This window comes from Amblyomma mixtum, chromosome 3, assembly GCF_055824585.1.
Source record: "Amblyomma mixtum isolate Tamu chromosome 3, ASM5582458v1, whole genome shotgun sequence".
Classification (NCBI taxonomy): Eukaryota; Metazoa; Arthropoda; class Arachnida; order Ixodida; family Ixodidae; genus Amblyomma; species Amblyomma mixtum.
Window position 1 is genome coordinate 147,108,391 of NC_143014.1, and position 11,455 is coordinate 147,119,845.

The following is an 11,455-nucleotide window of genomic DNA, read 5'->3' on the forward strand; positions in this document are numbered from 1 at the left end:
GCTCGCAAAGTTCGCTTCTGAGCTGTACTCTTCTTCATCGGAAAAATTACTCAGCATAACGTCATCACTGTCGTCCTCGCTCCCTGAAACAATGTAGACTTAGGTGTCTGAAGATGACGACGAAGAAAAGCGTCTTTTCCGCTTAGACTGGCCAGGAATACACGCGTCGCCTCCGCCGGATGCCATTTTTAAAACCCAGGTTGCCACACGAAAAAAACGTTTATGCGGTAGAAGAAAACGAAATAAACAGGTCAGTGCTGCCATCTGTCGAGCAGAATGACATCTAAGCCACACGAGTGCTGATCGTCCGAAAAGCTGAAGGGAAGAACCTATTCACCGAGGAAGAGCTACAGTCTTCCAAAACGGTTTGGGGACGGCTTGGCAAGGACAAAACGGTTAAGGGGTTAACTGGAGCACTCTACTACGGCGTTTTCCATTCATGGCTTTCAGTGGTGGCTAGTCTTTGCCATTTGATATCCATCACTGAGAAGTTTGAGGGGCGTCAGAAGTGCACAGTTATCACTCATACAGCTGGCTCCCTGCCGGGAGGGATTCCCTTCCAAGATTTAAAGCTGTGTGGCTTTGCTTCATTCTCTACAACGAGCTCAAATAAGTATGAGAACCTCCACGGTTGCTCTAAGGTTAAGGAGATGAGAATGGCTGGCATTTGCTTCCTACCTGACCCTCGGCTCCTCAAAAACTAACATTCTCGGCGTTAACGGGCTGCTGGGCAAAACACTGGTCTCTGCACCAAGCCCTGTTCACATGTACGCATCTTTTCCTTTAATTTATGCCAGACGGACAATTAGCGCAGTAAAAAATTTGGCTGTGGTTTAGCTCTGGTTAAACCTGGAGTGACGCGATAGCTACAGCTGGCCAAGGAGGTAGATGTGCAGGGGGGGAAAAAACCAAGTAGAATAGTAGACTGAAATTAGAAAATATATTGCTAAAATATTTAAATTAGATATACCAGGAATAAAAAAAATTTGGACATGCAGTGGAATTTTCTAAGGATTTAACAGGGTAAGCGACCAGTTGCAATGAAGGTAGCTGCAAATGTCAGTGCGCGTTAAAGAACCCCTGGTGGTCGAAATTTCCGGAGCCCTCCACTACGGCGTGTCTCAGCCTGAGTCGCTTTAGGACGTTAAACCCCATAAACCAAACCAAATAGTGCTTAACAAGAATCCCTTGGCGCTCGCACCAAATGAGAGCAGAACTGGTAGACAAATGAAGTCGTAACCTTGAAAGAGGGACCTGAGAATACTGTTTTCTCTGAAATGCGAACCGCGGGTAAGAGAGGAGAAAATGGTCTTTGAACTCCGCATGAGTTACAAAGGTTTGTCGTAGCGAACTCTCATCTGCATAAGTACAAGTTGAGGTGGGGGATTCTGCTCAAGCGTCATGGACACTTCACACAGCCTTCAGTTGCTGAATACCTTGGAATGTCCGATCGCACAAGTGAGGTATGGGATAGCTTACAGGGGCAGTGAGAGCTGACCTTGCCAATAGATCAGCCACCTCGTTGAAATAAATACCTGAATGACCAGGCACCCAGACAAAGTGGACCTCCGATGCTGTGCGCGGAACAACATACCCAAGGGAACGCTTCACTAGCGAGGTGCCGGAAGTTTGGAGATACTAAAACTGAAAGGCAGTCTGCAAGGATAAGTACCCATGCTACATGCCTCGGAATTTTAAGAAGAGTCGAAAACTGCAAAGAATACAGGAGTATAATGAATATGAACGGAATAGCTGAAAGCCAGATCCTGTGAATATATCCTAATCTCCGCCTTCTCGCAGCTCCCGGAAGCATCAGTGGAGAGAACAGCATGATGAGGAAAATACTGTAAGTGTTCATTCAGCAAGAAGACCATTTAGGATATTTGCGGGCATGTGTTTTGCATGGGACGGAAAGATGTAATAGCAGACGGGATCAGCCTGCGTGTCACGGAAGCTGATAACATGGCCAATGATTAGAGAAAACAGGTGTGGGTGGGATAGAAAAATGTACTAACACCGGGGGCCGGGTCAAAAGACCTAAGAAAAGTACGCACCGCGAGTAGTTGGAAACGGGAATACGGGCTTCCAGATAAAGGAGAGCATTTGAAGCTGATTTCGGGAGCCCGAGGCGGAGACGTAGGGCACGCCTTTCCAGTGGCACGGCGACGTCACCCGATCGCCGGCGTGTTTGGCGGCTTCCGACGCGGTCTGACGGCGCCCGGCGCGGAATGCAACCGGCTGCATTTCGCGCGGGCCGCGCCGAAGCCGCCCACCCAGAATGCACCGCGCGCGCCTCCCACGCCACTCGCCTCCTCTCCCAGCCGGTTTTCGAACGAAGAACATGCCAAAATTTTTAAGGCGGAAGCCTTTAATGCCTCATCGTTGTAAGCAGGAGTTGTCGACAGAAATGTCACGCTTTTCAATTGGTCGAAACGGGGCCAATTGTACTTTGGCTAGCAACCAATTAAAGGGACCGTATAGTGATACTCCAAGTAAGTGAGACTGAGTTAATTGCTTAATTAGCCTAATCAACCTTGCTAGTCAAGCCTAATTAATCTTTGTAGTCATAAATGAAACCGAGTAGGGAATTGGTCGAGTTCGGGAATCGAACCCCGGTCTCTGGAGTGCGAGACGAGCATGCTAACCACTCCGCCGTGCCAGCTTTTTTTTTCTTTATTGCATCTTCACAACGGGTACAAAGAAGTAAAACATGTCAGCAACACTTGCACTGACACGGCAGGTTAAAATTTTTTCAGTTCAACCAAGTCATCCAACACATTTAACCAAGCTGGCTGATCAGGCAGTGCCTGATACACTTCCCTCAGACGTATGACACCTTCAATGAAATGTTTGCGTGGAGATAACTACTTCTGCATGGTTGAATTGTGTCCTTGCTTTCCATAAACTGTGGAGGCCAAGGAGCATAATAGTGTCATAAGGGACTCAGCCATGAACTTGTTTTAAAGAAATACGATCGAAATACAAAAGTGCAGTTGGAAAAAACAGACACAGATAAGTACAGAGCAGCGGTGGTGCGCGCGCGCGCGCGCCGAGAAACTGCAGGGGAATCTCCAACAAAACGAGCATTAGCTAGAGGAAGCGATAGATCACTCCGCCATGCCAGCTCGATGGTTTGGAATGAACAAAGGCGCGTCTAGTGAATACACCCATCTTCCTCCCTTCCCGTTACGGCGATGTTTAGGTGTCCACCGAGATATGAAAGGCAGATACATTTCCTTTCCTCAAAAACCAATTTAGCGACAAGCAAGGCGTAGAACTGAACGGGCGATGGCGTTCTATGGACTCCCTGGCAGCGTTGCAAGACGCTGTCACGTTTCACTCTTTGAGGCGAAGCCTAACATCTCAACAACGCATCAGTGACACAATCAGCAACACCGCGCTTAAGGCTTCCGCCTCGCCGCACTTTAGGTCAACAAAGTGCCCCCCTGAAATTTTTATTGCCTACCCGTGCCAGCTGGCCCAGAGCATGTTCGCCTGTAATAACATTATTCTTAATATGTTGGCGCCAGTCCAAACTTGGGTCGTAAGTAACGCCTAGGTATTTAACTGACTCCACCTGCGGAATTGGTGTGGAACGGTAGACTAGCGAGATGTAAAAAGGGGTGTCTGGAGGAAATACCAGCACGCCACACTTGCTGACATTAAGTGATAAATTAATTTGGTCCAACCAATCTTCAAGAGCAGTCAGGTATGCCTGCAAAGACTAGTAAAGAGCATGAATATTCTTTTCTGAGGCGAAAAAAGCTATATCGGCTGCTTATACAAAAACTCTAATGTTGGGATGGATGGGGATGTCCCAAACCAACATGTTAAAAAGCAGCGGTAACAGAACAGATCCTTGCGGCACACCTCTGGATTGTACATAGATATTAGAACACTAAGATCCGTCTGTACAGAAGAACAATCTGCCTTTTAAAAATTCACAAGTCCAGGCATAAATGAAGTGCGGTGGCTGTAGGTGTGCAAGTTTCTTTAGAAGGACCGTGTGTACCACGCTGTCATAAGCCTTAGCAACATGAAGTGTCACCAAGGCCGAAACTTCCCTCTTGCACATTGAAAGTCTGATTCGGCTTTCTAGATCCACATGCGCGGACCATATGGAACTACGACGAAAGCCAACCTGCGCAGAGCTGAGGCCGTTAACGGCATTAACGTGCTTTGTGAGGCGACTGTGTATTACTCTTTCGATCAACTTGACTAAATTTGAGGTTAATTGGCCGTATGTTGTCTAATTGAAATCCATTCTCTGCATTCTTCAAAATCAAAATTATTTTTGCAATCTTCAACTCAGGAATCCACGTTTTTTCCAATGACGCGTTCACGATGTCTAGAACGTGAGTGGTGAAGTCTTGCGCTAAAATCTTCAACATGCCCACAGTAACCCCATCAGATCCCGAGGCGGCAGATTGCATTGAGGAAACAATTGGCAGGAGCTCCGACACATCGACCTCAGTATAGTCCGAGCTTGGGGCGATTCTGCATCTGGAAATTGGCCGCTTTCTGTGGCGGCAGCACTACGTGCCCACCGGACTGTGAGCAAACTGACCACAGTGGCAGGTGGAAGTTAATTTAATATTGGTTGCTCGGGAAGAGCCACCTGGGTCGCACGAGCCCCACCGCTGGCAGCGCCTGCCATCACAGGGCAGTGGCGCATCGCTTAACCGCTGCTCCACTGCGCGGGGAGTGGTATCGCTCAAGGACCTATGAGTGTGAAGTCGAAAATGACCAATTCCGCATGTATGGGCATTAATCAACCCATTACTATATCGCGTCATATCCTTAAGGTGGAGCTTAAAGGGACTCTGAAATGGGACTAATTAAGTTGCGGTATGCCTGGGATATTTTAAAGGACGCCGTTTCACGAATTTCCTCCGGCAAGAATTATCTTATTGCGTTTTGTAAACTGAGTTATCTGTAGTCAAAATATGAATTTCAGCATCTTCGCGCCGCAAGGTCGGCGCTCCCCCGCCGGCCCAACAGCCGGGGGAGGAGCTCCATAACCTGCCGGAACTACGCGGCTTACCGGCCGCGACCATGGTAGTTGCCTGACGTCTGAAAGAACCAAGGAGGTTATATAAAGAGCCCAACCAATAGCCACGTGCGACAGCGGAGGGTGCGAGCATGCAACAGTCGCCATTAAAATGTAGCCCACGGCTAGTTCACTGTACCACGGCCACGCATTTTGACGGCGTCCCCTCACCCCCCTCCGTGTACGCGGCGCCCTAGACAGGACATGGGCACAGTGAACTGTGCAGGGGCAAGGGAAGCTCCCAGATGTTTCTTTGTTGGTAGGATTGCAAGGCTGTCGTCTGTCCTCCCTCTCCACCAAACTCGCCTCCCGTCTCTTGTCCGGCCTTTCTCTTCACATTTTTGGCCAAGGTGTGTCGACTGGCTTTTTTTTTTCGGCTGCCTCCTTGGTGTGGTTTGAACAGCGCTCCCCCCCACGAAGGTATGAAGCGGAACGGGAAGTGTCGCCCCTAGCCTTATTCATATTAGTTTTCGTTCGCTGTCTTTGCTTCTTTCTAGTTTTTGTGGCATGGAAAAAGCTTTGAGTACTCAGAGACGTAATATTTTGGATCCATATCGTGAGTGTAAGGGAACAATACGCAAACTGGACGCACAACCATTCAGAGCATATATCTAATATACCAACTCAGAGAGGTAGCGCCCAATCTGGATGCCACCTCATTTCCGCTGTCGAAAATGGCCGCTGCGTTGCGACACCATCGGCTCGAAACGAGCATTTCTGGAGAAGATAAAATATTAAACATTACGATTTCAGCGATCTCTTTGGGCATTCAGGAGCAACAATGCCCCTTACTCTGCATACAAAGAATAAATACCTCATGATTTATCTACGTCGCAGGGCCCTTTTAAGTGCTCGCCATGTTTCACGCGTGATTATGGATTCTCTGCTGTGTGTAGATGTGTGTTATTTGGCTCAGACGTCCATGACAACACAATGCAGTGATTGAGCGAGTTGATGTGCTTTCCTCGGAAGGTGTTTCAAATCCCCTTTATCTAGCTAGCCTTTTGGTTTTGTCGATGTTTGTATTACGGAAGCTTAAAGGCGGTTAAAAGTGCTCCACGCCACTGCTTTGGCTTCAAAATTTAGATGAAATATGGTTGGCCTCAGGTTTCGCAAGCACACTTTCGACGCTTTTTTACGGGCTTCTTCCTGGTCGTCCGTGAGACCTGTTCGACGACTGCAACCTCGACTGGGGTCCATCGCAGCGTTTTGGTTATGGCTGTTGTTATCGTACTCGCGGGCCAGAGCATTCGGGATGCGTGAACTGTCACCGAAGCCATCATCCTCACGACGGCTAGGCGCTAGCTCCTCTTTGTCTCGGGAAAGAAGGGCCCGTCCCTACCTCGCCTGCAAGCCACTTCGACGTGGCGTTAGCGCTGGATGGCGTCAGCCGGACTGTGGCGGCGAAACAAAGGACCCAATCATCCCGCTACTGAGAACAGCGGCAGCAAGGGGAGGAAACCGTATTTTCCTACGTTCGCTGCGGATGGAAGCCGACGACCTCTTCGCAAGCCGAGACCTTTCTTGGAAGGAGGTTTTAAGGTGACCTTGGTCAGCACCTGTTTACGGTGGAGCCGGATTTACCCGGTGGTGAATCTCCACTGCGGATCTGCGTCACGGTGGCCTCACCTCTATCGTCACCCTGAAATTCTGCAAGAGGACCCCGTAGCCGCCTCCAGCTAGGGACGTGAGAGGATATAAAACCCGCAGCATGGCTGTGCGGCGCTATGCTTCTTTGGGAGCTGTAAATATGTAAAATAAACTGTAGTCTCCTCGCCAGCGCTTTCCGGCACTTTGGTTCGTCACCGGCCGCCCCGTACCCGACTCGACACCGTCCACCCAACTTGGAGCCCGATGCGCAACAGCACGACAAAAAGAACATCACAGTACGCGCTGTTCTTTTTGAAATGGCATACCAACTCGCCCAAGCATCAGTTCCAACGCAACCTGGGCCACAACATGCCCATCTAGGCGAAGAAATAGCGATACAACCGTCAGGCGTTCACGCTGTCGGTGCAAGAACGTTCTTGCCGCGCATGCACGCCGTACTCGACGAAGAAAAAGACGGCAGCAACATGGGAGCAGACTTCGCCATTCCATGCAGGTGCACTGCGCAGCGATTATGTCGCCGTCGCTCTTGGCCAGCACCCACCCTGTTAGCGGAGCCTGGTTAGGGTTAGGGTTTACCTGCGAATAAAACGCGCAATCAGCGCATGTTACGGTGCAAAAGAAGCGGCTTTACTTTTGTTCTCATGACTTCGGTGTCGGCCAACGTCGCCTTGTCTCATTTTTGGTTGGCGTTCTTTTCCCACTTTAAATTATTTTCCCAAAAAGACAGGCCTACATCGAATGTTTTTTGTTTTTTGTTTACCTAAATAAACCACCTTCACTCCGAGTCGAATCAACAAAAGAGGATATGGGTGACAGGCTTCAAAGTAAGCGCAGGTATAGTATATACCGCATTCATCGCTTCAGCGAAATCTATACAAGATTCCCCTCTGCACTGCACTATATACGCCTGCATATTCCAGCCTCTCTCAAGATGCGAATGTACAGTCAGGCCGGAATGAAACGCGAACAGAGCATGTCAAGAAAACAAAATATTTTACCTGCCTACTTTCAGCTGAAGTGTACAACTAGCCTGATTCATGTGTCTGAGTAAAGGGCCTACTGAAATGCATAATCGAAAATAGGCTGTAAAGGAATATCTCGCTGCAAAGCAGAAATGTATGACATATGCGTGTTCACGTTTCATTCCGGCCTGACTGTACACGTATAATCTTGCACAGTGGAACGTACAGGAGGCGGAGCCCGCCAAGCGTGTGGTGTGGTCCGTGGTCACCGTTGAGTTGACGGCGCTCCTCCGGCGGCCCGCTGCGCCAACGTCGGTGAGCGCCGGTGAATCCGGGGCGCACATCGGACTTCCTGGATGATGCGTCACGACGTTGCGGGAAGGAGCAGCGGGCTGTGACCGCCGCATTGTGGCCCACTGTCGCGCTTCACCGGAGCAAGGGAAGCGCCGCTGGAGGGTAGCCGCCCGCACTCGGCAATGCGCGCCCGCGGGTGCAACGGAACGGCGCCGGACGCCTGACTCAGTTCTGTTGCTCGATCGCCCGGTGTGTGCCTGCAGGACGTGTCCCACGTAAGTCGGACCAAATTTCTTTTCGCTTCGACAAGGGCTCGCGAGCATGCCATACGCGCACCGTAAGTTGCACTGGTCTCACGCTGTATAGGTTCCTTTAACTCGAACAATCACTTTTGATCAACTCTGTAACCACTTCATATTCGAGGATACCTTTTTTTCAAGGCGGAATACTTCTTAGCGCAACACATAAAGGGGACAAGCCGCTGCTGAAATATCTATCTTCGCAGAGCAAGGAATGAACACGGAAGAGTGCACGCTTGTGAAAATGTGCTATGCGCGAACCGTCCGTGTTTGTTTATCGCACTCCCGTTTTTCTAAACAAACAGGGTACAGTATTTAACGTGAGTCAATGTTAGAAAAAAATGGTGCATATTGCGCTTACAAGCCTTACCTAACAATGTTGGCGATCCCCAACCAAACAGCTGCTTTTTTTACTTCTCACTTAGCTGATTAATTGGAGCATATGAAAGAAGTTTTAACGCGACAGCGTTAAGGAGCTCGTGTCGCAGAAAATTCGGCGTCGACGTCGTCGTTGACTGTGAGCAAAAAAAAAATGGTTGGGGTTTAACGTAGTTCAACCGAGTAAACGTGAGAAAGCAGGTGTTGGTTCTTCATTTGGAGGGGACCGGGTACGACGCGATAACTTTAGTGGGTTAATGTCCATGTATGCTGAATTGGTCATTCTCTACTTATCATTCATAGATGGCGGCGAGTCCTCGTACCACACAGTGGCACAGCGGTTATGAGATGCGTCACTGCACTGGCAGGTAGCTGTTTCTATCCCAGCCACCCGTCGGGATTTTGCGACCCATGTTGCTCTTCCCGAGCAACCTCTCGCGCAGATGGCGCGTCGCTCCTCCGAACAGAACTGAGCTTACACTCGGGTAAGCTCGGGTAGTAACTCGGGTCGATAGGCAACGGCGTAAGAAAGAAAGATCGGACGGTTGACAAGATTCTTGGTCGGTGTTGGTGAGCGCATGAGTGCTTTCGCACTAAAATCCACGAAAAATCCCCACAAGACCAACCCGAACCTTCTGGCGTCATCACAACATGCCCACCGGATTATGAGCAAACTGCGCACTGTGGAAGGAGACAGTTAAATTGATTATTGGTCGGGAGAGGTTGCTCTCGCCGAGCAACCACACAACACGAGCAACCACACACTCTGGGTCGCACAAGGCCCACCGCTGGCAGCACATGCCATCCTAGGGCAATGGCGCATCGCTTAACCGCTGCACCACTGCGCCAGGAAGGGTATGAGGGCTCACAGGGACCTAAGAATGTAAAGTAGAGAATTACTAATTCTGCATATATGGGCATTAACCCACTAAAGTTATCGCGTCGTACCCTTAATGCGGAGCTTAAGTGTCCCCTCCAATTTTAAACTGCTGGAGATGTGCAAAAAGTTTTTACGTAAAAAGTTGTACCGCGTCAAAAGAAGCCCAAAATGACGTAATTATGATATATTTTTCGATTTTTTTTCCCCCGTGCGCAAAACTGGACTGGTCGCTCGTGCGCTCTGGCAGCGACCCCGGCTTCGCACACTGGCGACTCGCGGAGGTCGCGCGACACAATTGAGCCGATTTGCCACGGAGGGGGAGCCCCGGAACAAGTCGCTAGCGACCCTTTTGGGGTAGTCGCTTGCCGAGCGATTTTTTTGCGACACGACTTCATGTCGCAGACGCCGCGCGCCCGTTCTAGGCGTCCTTCAGAGTGCACATTGCGCCTTCTGCTGCACAAGCAGTTCTTTTCTGTATCTGACGAGATGTTCGCGTCTCTGCTCTGAGATGTTCGCGTCAGGTGCTGCCATAAAAAAAAACGAAACAAAAACAAAAAGCTGAAACGTGCAAAAGAGATATCAGAGTTGCCTTGAAGATTTATATAGACAACAGGTCATGCGTGCATTTTTGCATGCTGCCTTTGCGATAATGGAACGACTACTGCGAGTAATTTTTCCTTATTGACGATTAACGATACGCTTGTTCGCTATTAGGTTACTCTCACTACGCGTCGTTAGGTGATGCGCATGTGTCCTTGGCCTTTTCTCCACCTGTGGTGGTAGAAGTACAGAGTGTTACATGGTGTGACGAACACGCCACGGCAGTTAGAAAGAGGAAACTGACTTTCGGTGGCGCCATTCGTCGTGCGCACGCCGCTGGGTCTGGAGACGCTGTCGTGGCTGGCTATCTTGCCTCCAGCGCAAGCACGGGCGCATACAGCAGCGCCCGTGCAGGAGAGGCTAGGGTGCCTTGATGTCCTCTCGACTCCAGTGCCTCTCCTCGGGAAGTGAGTCGCAAACTCGACTCGCCTGTGTGGGCACATCGCGTCGCTCGGCGCTCGTCGCAAGTCGGCTGAAGCAAGTTGCGCATTTCCAGCGGCTATGAGGTTGATTAATTTCAACTGAATCAAATAATCAGGAGTTAATAACATTCCTGCTTGCTTTAACGGCTGCCAACAATGTTGGTTCACTTTCGCTACCGCGAAATTCAGCAATGTCTTGGCTCACGTTAGCTGCGAACCATGCAGCCATTGACAAAAGTTTGCAGGGTGCGGATTCGCGGGAAGAAAATTACTTCTTGCCGGTCAGGCAAAGTAGGTCGATGGAAACCATAGAATTATGAGAGGATCTGTGGAATCAATCCGTTGGAATGAGTGCCAGCTGAGTAAATAGCGAAGCGGCACACACAAAAAAAATGGCTAGCGGTTTAGCATTTCTAAGCGCGAAATATTGTGCAAGAGCAGTCTTTTGCAGGTGGACACCACCGCCACGTACCTGAAAGCGTGATTGAGGTGTCCACTGACCCCGAGAGCCAGTTATGCGCACCTTCAACTTTTTCATCGTCAATGCCATTTACCTAATGCACGCCGGCAACCTATGCTCCAGTGCTGCGTTTCTGGAGCAGTGCTGTCAACGCCAACGCGTATTGATATAGTATAGTGTCGTGTTTCTGCCGCAACGTTGCCCATGCACGCCAACGCATGCAGCGCACATCTTTTTGTCACTACTGCCACGTGCATAGCTCAAAACGTGAATATTAGTTTGATAGTAGTGTTAGTTCATGAAGAAGGCGATGTGCAATGCACAGCACGAGAGTGTGTTGCAGTTTAACACTCGGCGCGTTCGGCTGCGGCAATAGCTATAGTGCTTTCACGCAGTGGCCAACGAAACTGATCTGTTCGCGCCGCCGCGGGTGCGCGGGTGCTCATAACTTTCGCTGGAACCGTAATCCCCCACTTTGTGTATTTTAAACGCGTTGCCT